An 18,217-nucleotide genomic window follows, 5' to 3' on the forward strand; every position below is an offset into this window, starting at 1 on the left:
AGGACCTGGTACCCTCTATTGATCTATGATGGGCCTACAACACTGGTTTTAATTTCTGTGTACAGATCCAATTAGTCCTCCAAATTTACTAAGAACTCAAGATTGAGATATTTGACCAAATAAGAGGAGGGAATGTAAGACTTTAAGACAATTCTGAAGCCATTTCTGACAGTTCTAAACCCTCTCAGCCTCTGTGCCATAGTGCTTCCTCTTCTCCCCTGGGAAACAAGGACCTAACAGGTAAACATGCATGTGCTCAGTTCCTGCATAATTACCCATATACATATGTTTTGATTCAGTCCCCTAGGAAATGGGGTCAACATGACCTCTTACCTCATCTGATCTGGCAAAAGCTCATCAGCCAATTATTGGTAATAGCCCTTTTGAATAAGCCAATCAAACCCCCCTTGATTCTGTGGTCTTCTCCTTTAAAAGTAGCCTGTACCACCTATTCGAGGTCTCTTCCCTTTCTGGATGCTGAGGGACCCTGTCATGAGAGAATTAATAAAATCCTCATGCTTTTGTATCAGCTATGGTGTGAGAGGTGGTCTCTGGTGGTGACCCCTCCTTGGTGTTTGAATGCTAGATTCCAACAGTTCCCCACAGTAACAGAACATACCGAGGACTTTCTCTGTATGAACAAAGGAGATTCATTAGAATCACTTATGGCTGCAGTCCTGCTAATCCCACAAAGGCTACCTGTGAAGGGAAAGTCCAAGAATCCAGTATGTTCTCAGTCCAGGAGTTTAGCCATGCTGACTGGTCCTTGGTCTATGCTGCAATTATAAATAAGAATCCTCTAATGCCAGTGAAGGAATGGTCTTCCTGCAAGGGGAGACCAAGCAGGCAATGAGCAACAGCTTCCTTCATGTTTTTTAATGGCTCCCAGGAGGCAGAAGGCGTGGCCCATCTAAAGGTGTGTCCTTCAGACTCTTGATATGGATTAAAGGTGTGTTTCTTCAGGCCTTGAGATAAATGTTTGTGTTTTTCTGCCTCCTAAGTGTGTCTGTAAGTTGCTGTACCTACTTCAACTTAAGCAAAAACATTTCTCACAGTAGTGCCCTCTGTTTTAGGATTTTAGTTAATTCCAGGTGAAGTCAAGTCGGGAACCAAGAATTACAATCTCAAGAGAATTTGCTTACTGGGGTGAGTCTTCCATGAATAAGGAAATGGTGCTCATTTTTACACAGCTGCTACTACTCTTCTCATGCTGTTATAAGAATTCCTCCCATATACACGATCTGGGAAGAGATGCTTTTCTTACCCTGTCAGTGTTCACAGCATGAAGGTCAGGGTAGAAGAATTCATATAAGGAGGCAGGAGTAGAGCCAGACAGAATTCTCTGAAAGTGGCTGTCTTCCTTCCTGATTTTTATTTCATTCAGACTCACAGTCCCTTGAATGGGACAGTTTCTAGGTGGTTATTTCAGGAATCTGGGAAACTAGGAAATAACAAGTTTCCTCCTATAACAGACTGGTGCTCCAATGTGTTCTAGCTCAATCCATATAAAACCTGAAAGACCTTGGAAAGGAACTCTAGACAGTAAAAAAGAATGTTTAGCCACATTTTCTTCTAATGGACTCTGGTTGCTGGTGGCATGCTGTAGTTCCTTTAAGAGAGGTCTTCCTGATTCAGCAGAGGAGACAAAAAAAGCCATACAGTTTCAAAGCAGCATCACAAACTGCTCTGGCATTTTCAGGAGGCCAAGCACTTGATAGGGTTTGTGAGTCTTGGTGCTTGTATGCTCACATGGGGTCTGGAGGAAAGTAGCTGAGACCATGCCCATGGCTCAGTGCTCCCTTCCTGGGCAGGTAGCTGGATCAGGTCTACTATGTGTGCACAAGCATGGCAAATTCCTGCTAACATACACAGAGATATTTCCAGGCCATGCAGTGTGTTGCATGGCAGATTTAGCTATTACTCAAACAAAAAGGGTTTATGTGCTGTATGCTCTTTCTCAGAGTTAAAGTGGTGAGTGCAGCTCCTACCTGGCAGTCCCAGAGCTGGCAGTAAGGGTACCTCTGCCATTTTGAAAAGCAGATAAAGGCAGAGTCATCATCCAGGGTTACTGCAACCAAGCAGCTTAGCATTTTAAAAGCTCTCTAAGACAGAATAGGATTGCAGATAAACAATCAGACAGATTCAGACATAAAAGACCTCAAATGAGACACAGTGTGTTTTAAAAATGTATGTAGGTGGGATGCACTTCCGGCGGTGGTGGCTCGGACGCCTGGGGAAAGATGGGTCAAAGTCAGAGTGGTGGCCATGGTCCTGGGGGTGGCAAGAAGGATGACAAGGATAAGAAAAAGAAACATGAACCTCCTGTCCCAACTAGAGTGGGGAAAAAGAAGAAGAAAACAAAGGGACCAGATGCTGCCAGCAAACTGCCACTGGTAACGCCTCACACTCAGTGCCGCCTGAAGCTGCTGAAGTTAGAGAGGATAAAAGACTATCTTCTCATGGAGGAGGAGTTCATCAGGAACCAGGAGCAGATGAAACCGCTGGAAGAAAAGCAAGAGGATGAAAGATCGAAAGTGGATGATCTCAGGGGTACTCCCATGTCTGTAGGAACCTTGGAAGAGATCATTGATGATAATCACACCATTGTGTCCACATCTGTGGGCTCAGAACACTACGTCAGCATCCTGTCATTTGTGGACAAGGATCTGCTGGAGCCAGGCTGTTCAGTCCTGCTCAACCACAAGGTGCATGCCGTGATAGGGGTGCTAATGGATGACACAGATCCCCTGGTCACAGTGATGAAGGTGGAAAAGGACCCCCAAGAGACCTATGCAGATATTGGGGGCCTGGACAACCAAATCCAGGAAATTAAGGAATCTGTGGAGCTTCCTCTTACCCATCCTGAGTATTATGAGGAGATGGGAATAAAGCACCCTAAGGGGGTCATTCTCTATGGTCCACCAGGAACAGGTAAAACGTTACTGGCCAAAGCCGTAGCTAAACAAACCTCCCGCTACTTTCTTGAGAGTGGTTGACTCAGAGCTTATTCAGAAGTACCTAGGTGATGGGCCTAAGCTCGTTCAGGAGCTATTCCGAGTTGCTGAAGAACATGCACCATCCATTGTGTTTATTGATGAAATTGATGCCATTGGGACCAAAAGATATGATTCAAACTCTGGAGGTGAGAGAGAAATTCAGCGAACAATGTTGGAGCTGCTGAACCAGCTGGATGGATTTGATTCGAGGGGAGATATAAAAGTTATCATGGCCACAAACCGAATAGAAACTTTGGATCCAGCACTTATCAGACCAGGCCGCATTGACAGGAAGATCAAGTTCCCCCTGCCTGACGAGAAGACCAAGAAGCGGATCTTCCAGATTCACACAAGCAGGATGACACTGGCTGATGACGTAACCTTGGATGACTTGATCAAATCCTCAGAGAGGATGACCTCTCTGAGGCCGACATTAAGGCAATCTGTACAGAAGCTGGTCTGATGGCCCTGCAGGAACGCAGAATGAAAGTTACAAATGAAGACTTCAAAAATCTAAAGAGAACGTTCTTTATAAAAAACAAGAAGGCACCCCTGAGGGGCTGTATCTCTAGTGACCCACAGTTCCTTCAGGGAAGTTAGTGAGTTCTGTACCCCCGGGAGGATGGGAAGCTGCCCAAGGAATCCATTTCCCAGTGAGTTTGATAGTAGACAGCCTGTCTTGAAGGATGCTGTGCAGGGTGCCCACTGGGTGTCTCCTCCATCTGTGGTCATCGTGTTGTGCTCTCTGCTCCCAATAAAGGGTTGTCTGGTTTAAAAAAAATGTATGTAGGCTTGGGAGAGAGAGGAAAAAGAATAACAAAACAGTAAATGTAACATAAAACATACATATAGTCATAGATTAAAGGATTAAATATATTAAAATGAATATTAAACTTGTAGAAAAAGTAATAGAGTAAGAAAAAAGTCATGTAATGATGTAATATATACAGAAAGTCTGGATTATATACATTATTGTGCTTTCTTGAAATTTTTTGACTGTGAAGGAACTAACTAACCAACATGTATACTTTAATGGTATATGTCTTCAAAGCCTGGATCTAAGGATATGTTGCTTTGATAAAGAGGTTCTTCTTTTGTTTCCACAGAGGATGAGAAGCTGTAGAATCCTTCCAGACTTATGTGGTTAGATGGAACAAGACCTCCTGAAAGGTTGCCATCAACACCCCCAAAAATTATTTCATCAAATGAAAAGCAGGAAGTAGTTTGGAGAGAACTGTGCCCAAATTAACTAAATGATTGCTCATAAATGTTTGTTTGCATTTAAAGGGGGATATGCTAAAGAAATTTAATTGGGGGGGCTGGAGAGATGGCCAGAGGTTAAGAGCACTGCCTGCTCTTTGAGAGGTCCTGAGTTCAATTCTCAGCAACCACATGGTGGCTGAAAATCATCTGTAATGAGATCTGGTGCCCTCTTCTGGTCTGGTGGCATACATGCAGACAGAACACTGTATATATAATAAATAAATAAATCTTAAAAAAGAAATTTGATTGGTGTATGTATATACATACATATATATTTCTGCTCTTTATTAAGGTATTGTGTTTGTGCAGCTTATATGAAAATGCAATGTATAATAAGCATAGGTTAATAGAGAGTCACCTATAATAATCAAGGTTATAGACATGCTAGGTTTTCGAGATATACAGAGATATATTTCAAATACATAGGTGATGCTGAAAGTTACAAAATAACTCCACACTAGTTCAGAATTATGTATAATAAAGGGTTATTTATTTAGGGATAGACTCACAGATCATAGTCCTAGAACACAATTCTCTGCACAAACAGGGATCAGGAAACAAATCTACCAAAAGGAAGAGAAAACTGGAAGCAAGAGAGTTAGTACATGCTTTACAGCTGCATTTATAGTATAAGATATCATGCCCAAGTGGGCTGGTATCTTAAAGGCTAGTAGCTGAAGGAGCTCCCACAGCACCTTCCCCTTTTGTTTAAATAAGAGAGTCCCAAACCCAATACATAACTATGAACACTAGTGTTGACAGAGGTTTCTGTCTTACCCATTTCCACAGCTATTTCATCCCAACGAAACACACAGAGCTCTACATTAATTATAAACTGGTTGGCCTATTAGCTCAGGCTTCTTATTAACTTTTATAACTTATATTAGCCCATAATTCTTGTCTGCATTATCCACGTGGCTTGGCACATTTATTGGTGAGGTAGTTACATCTTGCTTGCTCTGTGTCTGTCTTCCTCTGTGTCTGGGTGATCACTGAAGACTGACTCTTTCTCTTCCCAGAATTCTCCTGTTCTCTTTGTCCCACCTCTGCTTTCTGTCTGCTTGCACCACCTATGCTTCCTGCCTGGCTACTGGCCAATCAGCATTTTATTAAACAAGTACAGGAAACAAATCTTTACAAGATAAAACCATTGTCACACAGCACACCAGGAACAGATATCAAAGATAAAAGTAGAAATATAACTAGCATAAACAATATTAAGCAAGGAATATCCTAATGTTTTAATACACATTTTATCCAAAGGAGTCTGTCTTGTATTGGAAATGGCTTGGATAGATCCTAAGAGGATAGTAACTATGACTGACTATCTAATCTTCAACCCCATGGAAGGCCTGAGAAGGGAGATAACATTACTTGAGTGGGTAGGAAGTACAATCAAACAGCTTCCAATATGAGCAGTAGATGACAGAGAGAATTGACTGCCTGATCAATCATCCAAAGTCTCATTTGCAATGTTGAAGCAAGCAACTTTGGTTAAGGCCTAGAGTACTTGACAGACCATTTTCAGAGGCAGGAAATTTTGCAGAACAGTCTTACCCTATCTTGGCAAAGCTTAGCAGTCATTTTTCTTGTATCCTGCTTGTCCAGTCTGGACATCGTGCACTTTGTCAGTGATTGAAGCATTAGCAGTACCTTGCCCAAATGCCAGTTGTGCCAAGAAGAAAACAAACTCCAAGTGGAGTATCTTTGGTGCTCAACACTCTCTCAGGAATAGAGCAGTGCTGCCAGGAGCAATCATGTCTCACCTCAGCAGAACCCTAAATAATTTAAATGTCATGTTCTACAGATCGTTGAAGTAGTTGAAGAATCCCTACTTATGCAGAATACAATCTCTATGTATCAAAAGAACCTAATTAGTCTGACTAAAAGTATAACAAACATGAATCAATATTGACCTAAAATATTTAATACCCATATAACTTAAAGATTAAGGCTTCACAGAGAGGGAAATCAGAGAAACTTCACCTTTTATGATAGCCACAAATAACATAAAGTATATGGGGGTAACTCTAACCAAGGAAGTGAGAGATCTATTTGACAAGAACTTTAAGGCATTGAAGAAAGAAATTGAAGAGAACACCAGAAAAAGGAAGGATTTCCCATGCTCTTGGATGGGTAGGATCAACATAGTAAAAAGGGCAATTCTACCAAAGGCAATCTATAAATTCAACGCAGTCCCCATTCAAATCCCAACAAAATTCTTCACAGACATTGAGAGAACAATAATCAACTTTATATGGAAAAACAAAAAAAAACCCAGGATATCCAAAACAATTTAAACAATAAAGGAACTCCTGGAGGCATTACCATCCCTGACTTCAAACTTTCTTATAGAGCAACAGTAATGAAAACAGCTTGGTATTGGCATAAAAACAGAGAAGTTGACTAATGGAATAGAAGACCCAGATATTAACCCACAAACCTATGAACACCAGATTTTTGACAAAGGAGCTAAAAGTATACAATGGAAAAAAGAAAGCATCTTCAGAAAATGCTCTTGGCATAACTGGATGTCAACCTGTAGAAGAATCAACATAGATCAATATCTATCACCATGCACAAAACTCAAGTCCAAATGGATTAAAGACCTCAATATTAATTTGAACACACTGAACCTGATAAAGAGGAAGTGGGAAGTAGTCTACACACATGGGCACAGGAGACCATGTCCTACGTATAACCACAGTGGTATAGGCAATAAGGGCAACATTAAATAAATAGGACCCCCTAAAACTGAGAAGCTTCTGTAAAGCAAAGGACACTGTCATAAAGACAAAAAGGCAACCTACTGATTGGGAGAAGATCTTCACCAACACCGTGACAGACAAAGGTCTGATCTCCAAAATATATAATAAACTCAATGAACTGGACTTTAAAATGCTTATTAGACCAATTATTAATGGGGCACTGAAATGAACAGAGAATTCTCAACAGAAGAAGTCCTAATGACCAAAATTCACTTAAGGTCATGTTCAACCTCCTTAGCGATCAGAGAAACGAAAATCAAAACAACTTTGAGATATCATCTTATACCTGTCAGATTGGCTAAAATCAAAAACACCAATGATAGCCTTTGCTGGAGAGTATGTGGAGTAAGGGGAACACTCATCCATTGCTGGTGGGAATACAAACTTGTGCAACCACTTTGGAAATCAGTGTGGCTGTTTCTCAGGAAATTCGGGATCAATCTACCCCAGGATCCAGCAATACCACTTTTGGGAATATACCCAAGAGATGCCTGATCATACTACAAAAGCATTTGTCCAACTATGTTCATAGCAGCATAATTTGTAATAGCCAGAACCTGGAAACAACCTAGATTCCCCTCAATGGAAGAATGGATAAAGAAAGTGTGGAATATATAAGCATTATATACTACTCAGCGGTAAAAAACAATGACATCTTGAATTTTGTATTCAAATGGATGGAAATAGAAAACACTATCCTGAGTGAGGTAACCCAGATCCAAAAAGATGAATACGGTATGTACTCACTCATAAGTGGATTATAGCCATAAATAAAGGACATTGAGCCTATAATTCGTGATCCTAGAGAAGCTAAATAAGAAAGTGAAACTAAAGAAAAACATATAGTTATCCTTCTGGATATTGGACATAAACAAGATGGCCAGGCAAAAATTGGGAGCTTGGATATGGATGTGGATGGGGGTAATGGGATATGGTGAGAGAGAAGGGACAAGGGGAGGATGGGGAGAGCTTGGAGGAATGGGACAGCTGGGATGGAGGAAGGGTAGATATGGGAGCAGGGAAGTATTTATCTTCATTAAGGGAGCCATTTTAGGGTTGGCAAGGGACTTGACTCTAGATGGGTTCCCATGTATCCAAAGAGATGTCCCCAGCTTATTCCTTGGGCAGCTGAGAAGAGTGCCTATCCTATAGCCACACTGATGAATATCTTGCATATCACCATAGAAACTTCATCTGGGGATGGATGGAGATAGAGACAGAGACCTACATTGGAGCACTGGACTGAGCTCCCAAGGTCCAAATGAGGAGCAGAAGTAGGGAGAACATGAGAAAGGAAGTCAGACAGCAGGGCTGATCTAATGGGAGCTCACCAAGGTCAGCTGGACTGGGACTGATGGACATGTGATCAAACCGGACTCTCTGAAGGTGGCTGACAATGAGGGCTGACAGAGAAGCCACGGACAATGGCACTGGGTTTTGATTCCACTACATGCACTGGCTTTGTGGGAGCCTATTCTGTTTGGATACTCACCTTCCTAGACCTGGATGGAGGTGGAAGGACCTTGGACTTCCTACAGGGCAGGGAATCCTGGCTGCTCTTTGGACTGGAGAAGGAGGGGGAAGAGAAAGAGGAAGGAGGAGGCATTTCTCCTCCTGTGTAAACAACTGTAAAACCCCTTCCCCAACCTTGTCCATCTCCTCATTTTCATTGTGAGGTTCACACATCCTTGAAATACACTGGCTGATTTAATTCAGAAGATTTTTTCTATTATCCAATGTCTCTCTGATGCTGTTGTTCCTTTCCCATTGGCGTTAAGACAATTCAATGTTAATGAAGAATTATGCAATCAATTTCTGGGGGTAATTTCCATTTTGGAAATTAGAAAAGGACAGAATAGTCTGGCAGGGTTGGAAGCACTGGGATGAGGGGAGAGGGGAGCATAAAAGGAAAAGAGGAGTTGAGAGGGTCAGGGGAGAGGAGAATTTAAGGGAATCAGTTGGTTGAGATGGTGGAAGGACAGGGATGAGAGATATCTTGATTGAGGGAGCCATTATAGGGTTAGCATAAACCTGACTCTAGGGAAATTCCCAGGAATCCAAGAGGTTGACTCCACCTAGGAATCTGTGTAGTAGAGAAAAGGGGGGCCATCTTGACTTGCCTTATAGTCAGACTGATGAGTATCTTAAATACCACCATAGAGTCTTCATCCAGCAAATGATGGAGGTAGAGACAGAGACACAAAACAGAGGACTGGACTGATTTCTCAAAGTCCAGTTGAAGAGTAGAAGGAATAATAATATTAGGGAGAAGGTCAAGACCATAATGGGCTCACTAACTAAAACAGTCTGCCTGAGCTAATGGAAGCTCATTATCACCAGACAGACTGGCAAGGAACAAGCATAGGACCAAACTAGTCCCTCTAAATGTGGTTGTCAGTTGCATGGCTGGGGCAGACTGAGAGTCCACTGGCAGAGGCATCAGGATTTATCCCTAATGCATGTACAGGCTTTTTGGGATCCTATTCTCTTTGGATTCACACCTTGCTTAGCTTAGATATAGTAGGGAGTGCCTTGGTCCTTCCACAAGACAATGTGCCTTACCCTCTCCGAGGATTAGATGGGGGTGGGGTGGGAGGGTGTGTGGACGGAATAGGAGAAAGAAAAAAGAAAAAGAAAAAAAAAAGAAAATTTAGGTTAATAGATCATTATGCAATTTATTTTGGGGGTAGTTTCCATCACTTTCTGTTTGTTTAGCATATCCTTTATAGTTCAATTTGATCCTTCTATAAATGCCTGATCTATTGGAATATTTGATATACCTGTAATATGCTCTATATTATAATAAGCAAAAAACTGTTTTATTTTCTTAAACAGATATGCTGAACCATTGTCTGTCATTATTTGTGCAGGTATACCCATGATGGCCATAACTTCTAATAAATACATTTTTACTGAATCCGCCTTTTTTTGAGCTCAAGGCAGTTTCCCATTGAAAACCTGAATAAGTGTCAATGGTGTGGTTACATATTTTAATTTTCCAAATTTTTAAAGCGGAACACATCCATCTGCCAGATTTCATTCTTTTAAGTAACCTTTGGGTTATTCCTTTCAGATAATGATATTTGGTTATAAAAAAGAGAGAGTAGGACATTGCTTTATTGTTATGTAATAGAAAACTCTTTCTTTAAACCTTTGCTATTGACATGATGTTTCTTAATAAATTCTGAGGCTTTCAGGACACTTCTGATCAATTTCTGTATTATATCATGCTAGAGGACCAGATAGACCCACATGGGATCAGAAATGTGTTAAATATATGGAACAAAGCCAATGCTTTATTATACCTTGAACCTATATAAATAACAAAGTTAATTCTGAACATCTGGTATAAATTCAGCATTTTAAGTATGCAAGACAACTCTTTTTGCATAGTGCGAAACAAGGCCGGGTGGTGGTGGCTTGAATCACTAACTATATTGAAAGGTTTTTAAGAATCCCTTAGTACCATGAGAATAGCATATAATTCTTCCTTTTGAACAGAATTATCAGGGCTTTGTTTCACCTTACTTAAATCTTTGGATTTGTAACCTGCCTTTCCTGATTAATTTGCATCAGTATAAAATGTACAGTCTTCAGTTTTTGGTGTGTCACATACAATTCAGGGAAGAATCCAAGTTGTTCTCTTTATAAGGTGAATTCTACCACTTTTGGGATAATTTCTCTTAATGTCTCAAAAAAATATCATGAGCTCATTGTCATGGTTCATTGTCTTCTAATATTTTTTAAATTTCATCAGTAATAAAAGGCACAATAATCTCTGCTGGGTCTATATCTGTGAGTTGAAGAAGTCTCAATTTTCCTTTCATAATTAATTTAGAGACATTTTATGTAAGTTCTTATTTTTTACTTGATATATGTGGTAAAAAGTTGCACCTAAGATAATATCTTTCTTCTCCATTAAAATTCCTATAGGGTAAATTCTGGAAGGCAATACGAGTAGAATACAACTAAGATTTGGGTTCACCCTATCCACATGTTCCTCCTGTAATTTTTCCTCAATGACTATTAATTGTAATTTTCAAATTGCTGATTCACAATTACACAGAAACAGATACATAGTACACAAACAGACAGACGTAAAAGTGAGCTCATTCATATCTCCAACTGGGTCTGGAGTGGGTCTGGGAGAGACTCGATTCCTGGTCAGGGAACCAAATGTTGCAACCTAAAGTCCAACTACCAGGAGAAGTCTTACCAAGAGACTGTCTGTCACACCACAGTTGATGTAAAAGCATGGGGATTTGATTAATTCTGTACTGACGGGGTCTTTCAGCATTCAACAAGCCAGAAAGACCTTGAATAGCTGTTATAGGCTACTTTTAAAAGAAAAAGCCAGAAAAGGAAAGGGGTATCTGGGGTTGTTTTTTAACTATTATGATTGGCTTATTCAATGGGTTATTACTGACAATTGGCTGAAGAGAGGTTGCCAGATCATGTGAGGTAAGAGGGAACATCTGAGGGTCACTTTGCCCCTTTCCCAGAGACCAAGTCAAAACACCAGGAACTGAATCAACACCTCAGGGTTATCTTGCCCCTAGTCAATAACTGAGGTCTATTTGCATAACATTTACAAGGACTCAGGGAGATGATGGAAAGTTCCCATCATTTTAGTATGTGCATGTGTAGTTAAAAGGTACTTGGTTCCATGGGGGCCGGGAGGTATTGCAGCTGAGAGGCCTCAAAATTGGTCACAGAGTTGTCAGAAATGGCTTTAGAGTTATTTTAGAGTTCTACAAAAGCAATTCCTTTTGACAAAAAGGGTGTGATTTGACACTAGCATGGCTACCAACATACACATAAGCATGTTATCTTCAATCTCTGAGTTTGGCTGGGATTAAATGGTAAATCTACTACTCCGCACTCATCTGGAAAGAGGTGTAGAAGAAAACCAAGGAAATTCAGATAAAGGATTTGGAGAGAGGGATACCCAGGCATTGACCCTGTTTCTAAGAGAGTATGAATTTCTGACAATTGCACAGAAGGAAGATTTAGCACAATTAATGAAAACCCAGACATAAATATTATGGTTCAACCTGAATAACAGAAAAGAAAAGCAGTCAGCTACTGTACCTTACCTCTACCTCAGAATGAAAATGGGTGAGATCCTGTCTCCATGAATGCTGAAGTCTGCACAGTGCACAGTCAACTGAGTTCCTCTTTCCCGTTATATTCCTTTCTCCATGCAGGATATAACTCCTGCCTCAACTTCCCTAGTGCTGGAATAAAAGGCGTGTGATCCCAGGCATTGGGATCACCTTTGTGTGAGCTTTGTTTCTCCTTTAAGACAGATTCAATCTCAAGTAACCAGGATGACTTTGAACTCACAGAGATATCTCTGTCTCTGTCTCCCGAGTCCTGGAATTAAAGGTGTGTGCCACAAGTCCCTTGCCTGTTTAACTGAATAGTATGGCTGCTTTGCCCTCTGACCTTCAGGCACACTTTATTTATTAAAACACAAATAATATACCACTATAGAAAGTGATAGTAATCAGAGGAGAATAAAGTATCATATTTCCAATATCTAATGACAGAACCACAGTTCAGGAAGAGAAAGTTTGAATTTTTAATGAATTAATCCCCTTCTCCTTTTTCAGAACCAATAAATGTTATTTTTCAAAGCTGAGTCAATCAACACACTGCCAGGGGCAGTTGTCTTTTTCCCCTTAGGCCTCCATGTCTCATGTTTCACAAGAGCATGATGGGTTATTTCCCACTCTGACGTAGTCAGTGCTAAGATGGAGAACTGAAAGTTTGTGGTCCTATGTGGCAGTGAGGACAGGTTCAAACCTCCACAGCTCAGCAGAGTTGGAGGGACTAAAATGGGCTTCACCAAACAGAAACACTACTAGAAGGCACAAAACCTGATTTTAAATATTTTACACATTTTATATTTTATTTGGGTAAGGCTTTGTCTACAGAGATGGCTGTGCCCATGGAGTAGGAACTCAGATCCTCTGTAGCCCCAGTTAGAGATGGTTGAAAAGCCCCCATGTGTGCTGGGAAGTGATCACGGGTCCCCTGCAGGGATAACTATTGCCTTTGTCCACTGAGTTATCATCTCTCCAGTTCGCACATGCTGAGTTTGGAGGAAAAATTGTCTTCTTTCTCTTGTCCTTCTCTTGTAAATAAACATTCATGTTTATTCTTTCCTTTTTTCTGAGCACTTGAACATATGGTCTGTTCATCCAATGCAGACAGTTTTCTGCAAAGAAACCTTACTGGGATGAGCTTGAGATCAGCAGAGCCTTGAATCCCAGTTTCCATCTAATGGGACAAAAGTAAAAGCAGTCTAATGACAGGGTAGAAGTTGCATAGAGTATACCAGAGTTCAGGGATGCTCCATCTCCTACCTGCCCTTCAACTCATTTACACACGTGTTAAAGCAAGTCCTGGCAGCTGAGTTGGTGACCACAGGTGTCATTAGTTATAATACTGACTGCTTTTTCTGTAGGCCACAGCCCACAGGGTCCTAAGATATCTTCAGGCGTTTGGGGTGGGAGGTGTCCAGGAAAAGACAATGTGCAGAACCCAGGGAGACACATACTTCAGCCACCAAGTGGGGATAGGAGTCGACCACTGTCTTCCAGCTTGTGGTCCGAAAAACCTCGGAAGCATGAGCTGTAATGAAATCCATTGCCCGAGTTTTCAAATGTACTGCACTGTGGAGGTCAGCCAGGAAGAAAGTGTAGGCAGCATTCTCCACAGAGAGGTCCCTGCAGAGGGCCCTCTCACACATGACCTTCAAACGCTCCAGGCCATACTTGTCAGCAGCTGCCAGCACTGCTTCTGCCATGCTGTGGAGATGTGGTTCTTTCCCGGTGTAAATGAAGTCCATCATTGCCTTGAAGACTTCAGGTTCCAGGTCATGAATCTCAACACAGTTGTTTCAGAATTCCTGGCCAGCTACCACCAAGCAGCAGTCTGTTAAGCGGGAATTCTCCCACAGCTCTCCTAGCTCATCTACCTGTGTGCACCCTGGAATGTCAATCCCTGGCTGTATGTTCTGTTCAGAGATGCTGATGTAGTCCTGAACCACGCTCACCTCACAGCAGAGTGTGAGTTTGTCATCTGGGAGAAGCAAACATGGAGTGGAGAAAAAGACGTCTAGAGGGATAAACTTTTTGAAGCCCCAGTCTCGGTTTAGGTCGAACCTGACGACTCTTCCACTGTTCATGTTTTGGGAATTTTCTCCTTTGGCAGTTATTTTCCAAAGCTGGAAATTTGCCCATACGGGGTTCTTTGGAGAGCTGAGCCACCTTAGGAAAACTGACAGGTAACCTCTGCTTTCCTCATCGAGTCCATTCGGGTATACATTCATATACCATTTCTGTTTGTCATTGGCTCCTGGTGAGAAAGTGGGACTTTTAATACATTTCCCCAAGTTTCCCTCCAAGCAAAAAGAGAAGTTGCTGATGCTCCATCTGTAGGAGAATTACTTGACTCTGATCTGTGTGTAGCCACTTCTCTCCGCTGCCAGGTCCCCTGACATATCTGCTGCTGGCAATGTGAAGGTTTACCTGGAGCCAAAGAAGAACAGGATAGTTTTCTTCTTCAACCTGGGTGTCACAATTACAGATTTTTTTTTATTTTTTAGTTTCTGTTTTCTCCTCTGTTCTCTGTTCTATGACGCAAGAAACTTGAGTCTTTCTGAAATTCTATCCAGATTGCACTGTGAAGTTCAGAGAAGACAGTCTAGAGTACGAGGCCCATTTCTTACATCACACCACTTTTCTAGATTAAATATTAAGTAAGAAGATGATTAGTTTTGACAATTACAAAGTATTTTGATAATTTGGAACATTTTATACACTCTTATATTGAAAATTGTACTATGATTCTCTAAAGGAACAGAACACATAGAATGGATCTCTCTGTATGAAGGAGAGTGATTCATTAAAATGACTTAGGGATGCAGACCTGCTAATCCCACAAAGGCTAACTGTGAAGGGAAAGTGCAAGAACCCAGTACTTACTCAGTCCCAGAGGCCTGATGTATTGGCTATTCCTCAGCCTATGCTGGAATTCTCTACTGCCAGTGAAGGAAAGGACTTGCTGCAAGGCAAAGGCAGGCAGGAAATGGCAGCAGCTTCCTTCTTCCCTCTCCTTTTATGCTTACAGCAGAGGGTGTGGCATAGTGTAGGGTGTTTCTTCAAGCCTTGAGATCTGGATTAAAGGTGTGTGTTTTCTGGCATTAATTCCAGATTAAAAGTTTCTATCTTTCAACCTTCAAATTCATATTGGAAGGTGATCTACCTACTCAATTTAAACAAAAAACTTCTCACAAGTGTGCTGTCCATTTTAGATTTTTGTTAATTCCAAGTTTAGCTAAGTTGGGAACCAAGAATAACCACCACAAGTGTAATTTGCTATGAGAAGATCATAAATGTTTTTCAGTTCATTCACATTGACTGATTAGAATGTTTTTCAATACCTTATGACAGGAAAACTTTATTGTGGACCTCTGTCCTCTTCAAAGTTTAAACTTACATGCGTTCTCTGCAGGGCCTTACAATGAGAGTATTCTGGTTTCGAAAAGAATATATTCAACAGTTACTGATAACCTCATCCTCCCAGGTGAGAAGATTATACATGAGCACCAACAAACCTGACTCTTGAGCCCTTTAAAAATATTCTAATGAAAAAAATATTCTAATGAATGAATAAATCCAAATATCACTGGGCCTTTGACATCCTCTTCTTGATCTCCAGGCAGCATTCTTCTCCCTGTGGTGTCGCCCATACACATGCAGTCATCTGTGTGCACCTGCATCTCTGTGTCCTGTGGAACATAAAATCAGGGACTTCCAACATGCTAGGCAAGTTCCCTACTACTAAGTTACATTTTCCCAATCTTACCCTTCTTCGTCATGCCTCTCCTCTCCAAGAAGAATGCAGGTCAAGATCTTTCCTGGCAAGCCACCCCTCGTGGTGCTACACAAAGTACTAAATATGGGTTAAAGAAAGATGTGAGAATTAATTAATAAGAGGCTAAAACTAATGGGCCACGCAGTGTTTAAAAGAATATAATTTGTGTGTTGTTGTTTCTGGTGTAAAGTTAGCAGAGTGGGAGCCGGGCAGGACGAAAAGGAGGCCTGCCAGCAGCTCCATTACTACAGAATGGTGCCCCCCTGGATAACTGAATCCACAGAAAGCTTGAGAAAGCTTGGGAAAGAATAAAGCATTTTTTTCTTGGTAACAGCAATTTCTCCGGTCTGGCTCTTCTTGCAAGAGGCAAGCAAGCGCTCTCATCTAAGAGAGGCTTCCTGACTCAGCCTTAGCTGCAACACCCTGCAGCTCTTAAGAGGTCCTGCCATGAAACACTTACATAATATTGATTAAAAACCAACCACATGCTTTTCGGTTTTCAACTGTAGCAGGAAAAAGTTTTGCAGTTTTAAAATGCCGGCTTTCTGTGCTGTCCTACCAGGCAAACTCTGACTCTTTCAGGCAGGCAGTCTGACTATGGAGGATTTGAATGTAGTCTGTGAATAGAATGCTGCAGCTTGCTTGCTGGTAGGCACCTTAAACCGCCACAGAGTTGTGATGATAAACATGGCTACAGCTGATACCTCTGCCATGAGGCTGGAAAGCTAAGGAATGGGCTGTACCCAGCTGCCAAAGCCAAGGCTTTAATCCTACCAATATTGCTTGGTAAATTAAAGACTCATATGGTCAAGAAAAGATAGATATACCATAAACAAAAAATTCAAAGTAAAAAATGTCTAAATGGTTTATTATATGTTAAAAATATATGCAGCTAAAAATTAAAATTCTTAAAAATAAAAAAAAGTAGTTGGGTGTGGTAGTACACACCTTTAATCCCAACACTTGTGAGGCAGAGGTAGATTGACTTCTGTGACTTCAAGGTGTGGCAGGGCACACCTTTAATCCCAATGCCTGGGAGACAGAGACAGACAGATCTCTGTGAATTCAAGGTGTTGTAGCACACACCTTTAATCCCTGCACTCGGGAGGCAGAGGCAGATGGATCTCTGTGAGTTCAAGGACAGCCTGGTCTACAGAGTTATCCCAGGACAAAGATATACAGAGAACATGTCTCAAAAAATAAAAGTAAAAGCCGGGCGGTGGTGGAGCACGCCTTTAATCCCAGCACTCGGGAGGCAGAGGCAGGCGGATCTCTGTGAGTTCGAGACCAGCCTGGTCTACAAGAGCTAGTTCCAGGAGAGGCTCCAAAGCCGCAAAGAAACCCTGTCTCGAAAAACCAAAAAATAAATAAATAAATAAATAAATAAATAAAATAAAAGTAAAAATAAACAAAATAGAGGTTAAAATAAAGCCACACAAAGATGGAAAATACATAGAGAGTCTTGATACTGTATGCTATTTTGCTCTCTTTAAATTGTTTGAATGCTGAGGAAGGAGCAACAGCTGCTAAAAGTTATTTGTTTATAAATGCTGCTAAACTATTCCAGAATAGATATTTTAAAAATACCTTGACTTTAAAATTTGGATTTAAGGACATGATGCTTTGGAAGGTGTTTCTTTTGTTTTCACAGAAAATGAGACCATATGGATTGCTTCTATCCCAATAGTATGATAGACCATGCCCTCCGGAATGATTGCTGTGAACACATTCAGAAAATTACTTCCCCCAACTGATGACTGAGATGAACCTGGCACACAGGTTATACCATGAAAGATCTGATTAACAGCGTCGCCATTCAGCAGGAAGCAATTTGGAGAGAAATAAGTATGCCCATGTTCCCAAATATTGTTTATAAATGTTCTTTTATATTTAAAGAATGTACATTTAAAGACTTTACATTTATCATTTTACATATGATATAGATATGAATAATTTACACTGCTATAAATTTTTGCTGTTTTGACATAAATTTAAGGTGAATTTTGTTATATGTATATGTATTTCTGATACTGATTAAGGTATTGTGATGTGTAGTTCATTTAAAAATGTAATGTATATAGGTTGTTAATGGATAGTCATCAATAATAGTCAAACTTGTAGTCATGTTAGATTTTCTAGATGTATATAGATATATTTCAGATAGGCATTCTTCATATCTTTCAAAGACTACAAAATATGCCATTTACATGTTTTAATAACTTAGAGCTTTTCATGACAATGAGACACATCTGCCCCCTAAAGAGGAAGATGGGCATCGAAGAGGCTCCTTATTGAGTTTGATAG

At 40.8% G+C, this 18,217-nt stretch overlaps 2 pseudogenes; one reads left to right on the forward strand and one right to left on the reverse strand.

Moving 5' to 3' along the window:
* Nucleotides 1-2,204: 2,204 nt before the first annotated feature.
* Nucleotides 2,205-3,568, forward strand: LOC119801106 (annotated as a pseudogene).
* Nucleotides 3,569-13,517: 9,949 nt separating this feature from the next.
* On the reverse strand, nucleotides 13,518-14,537 carry LOC119801215 (annotated as a pseudogene).
* Between the last annotated feature and the right edge of the window lie 3,680 nt (nucleotides 14,538-18,217).

Source organism: Arvicola amphibius, chromosome 14 (assembly GCF_903992535.2).
Source record: "Arvicola amphibius chromosome 14, mArvAmp1.2, whole genome shotgun sequence".
NCBI classification, from domain to species: Eukaryota; Metazoa; Chordata; class Mammalia; order Rodentia; family Cricetidae; genus Arvicola; species Arvicola amphibius.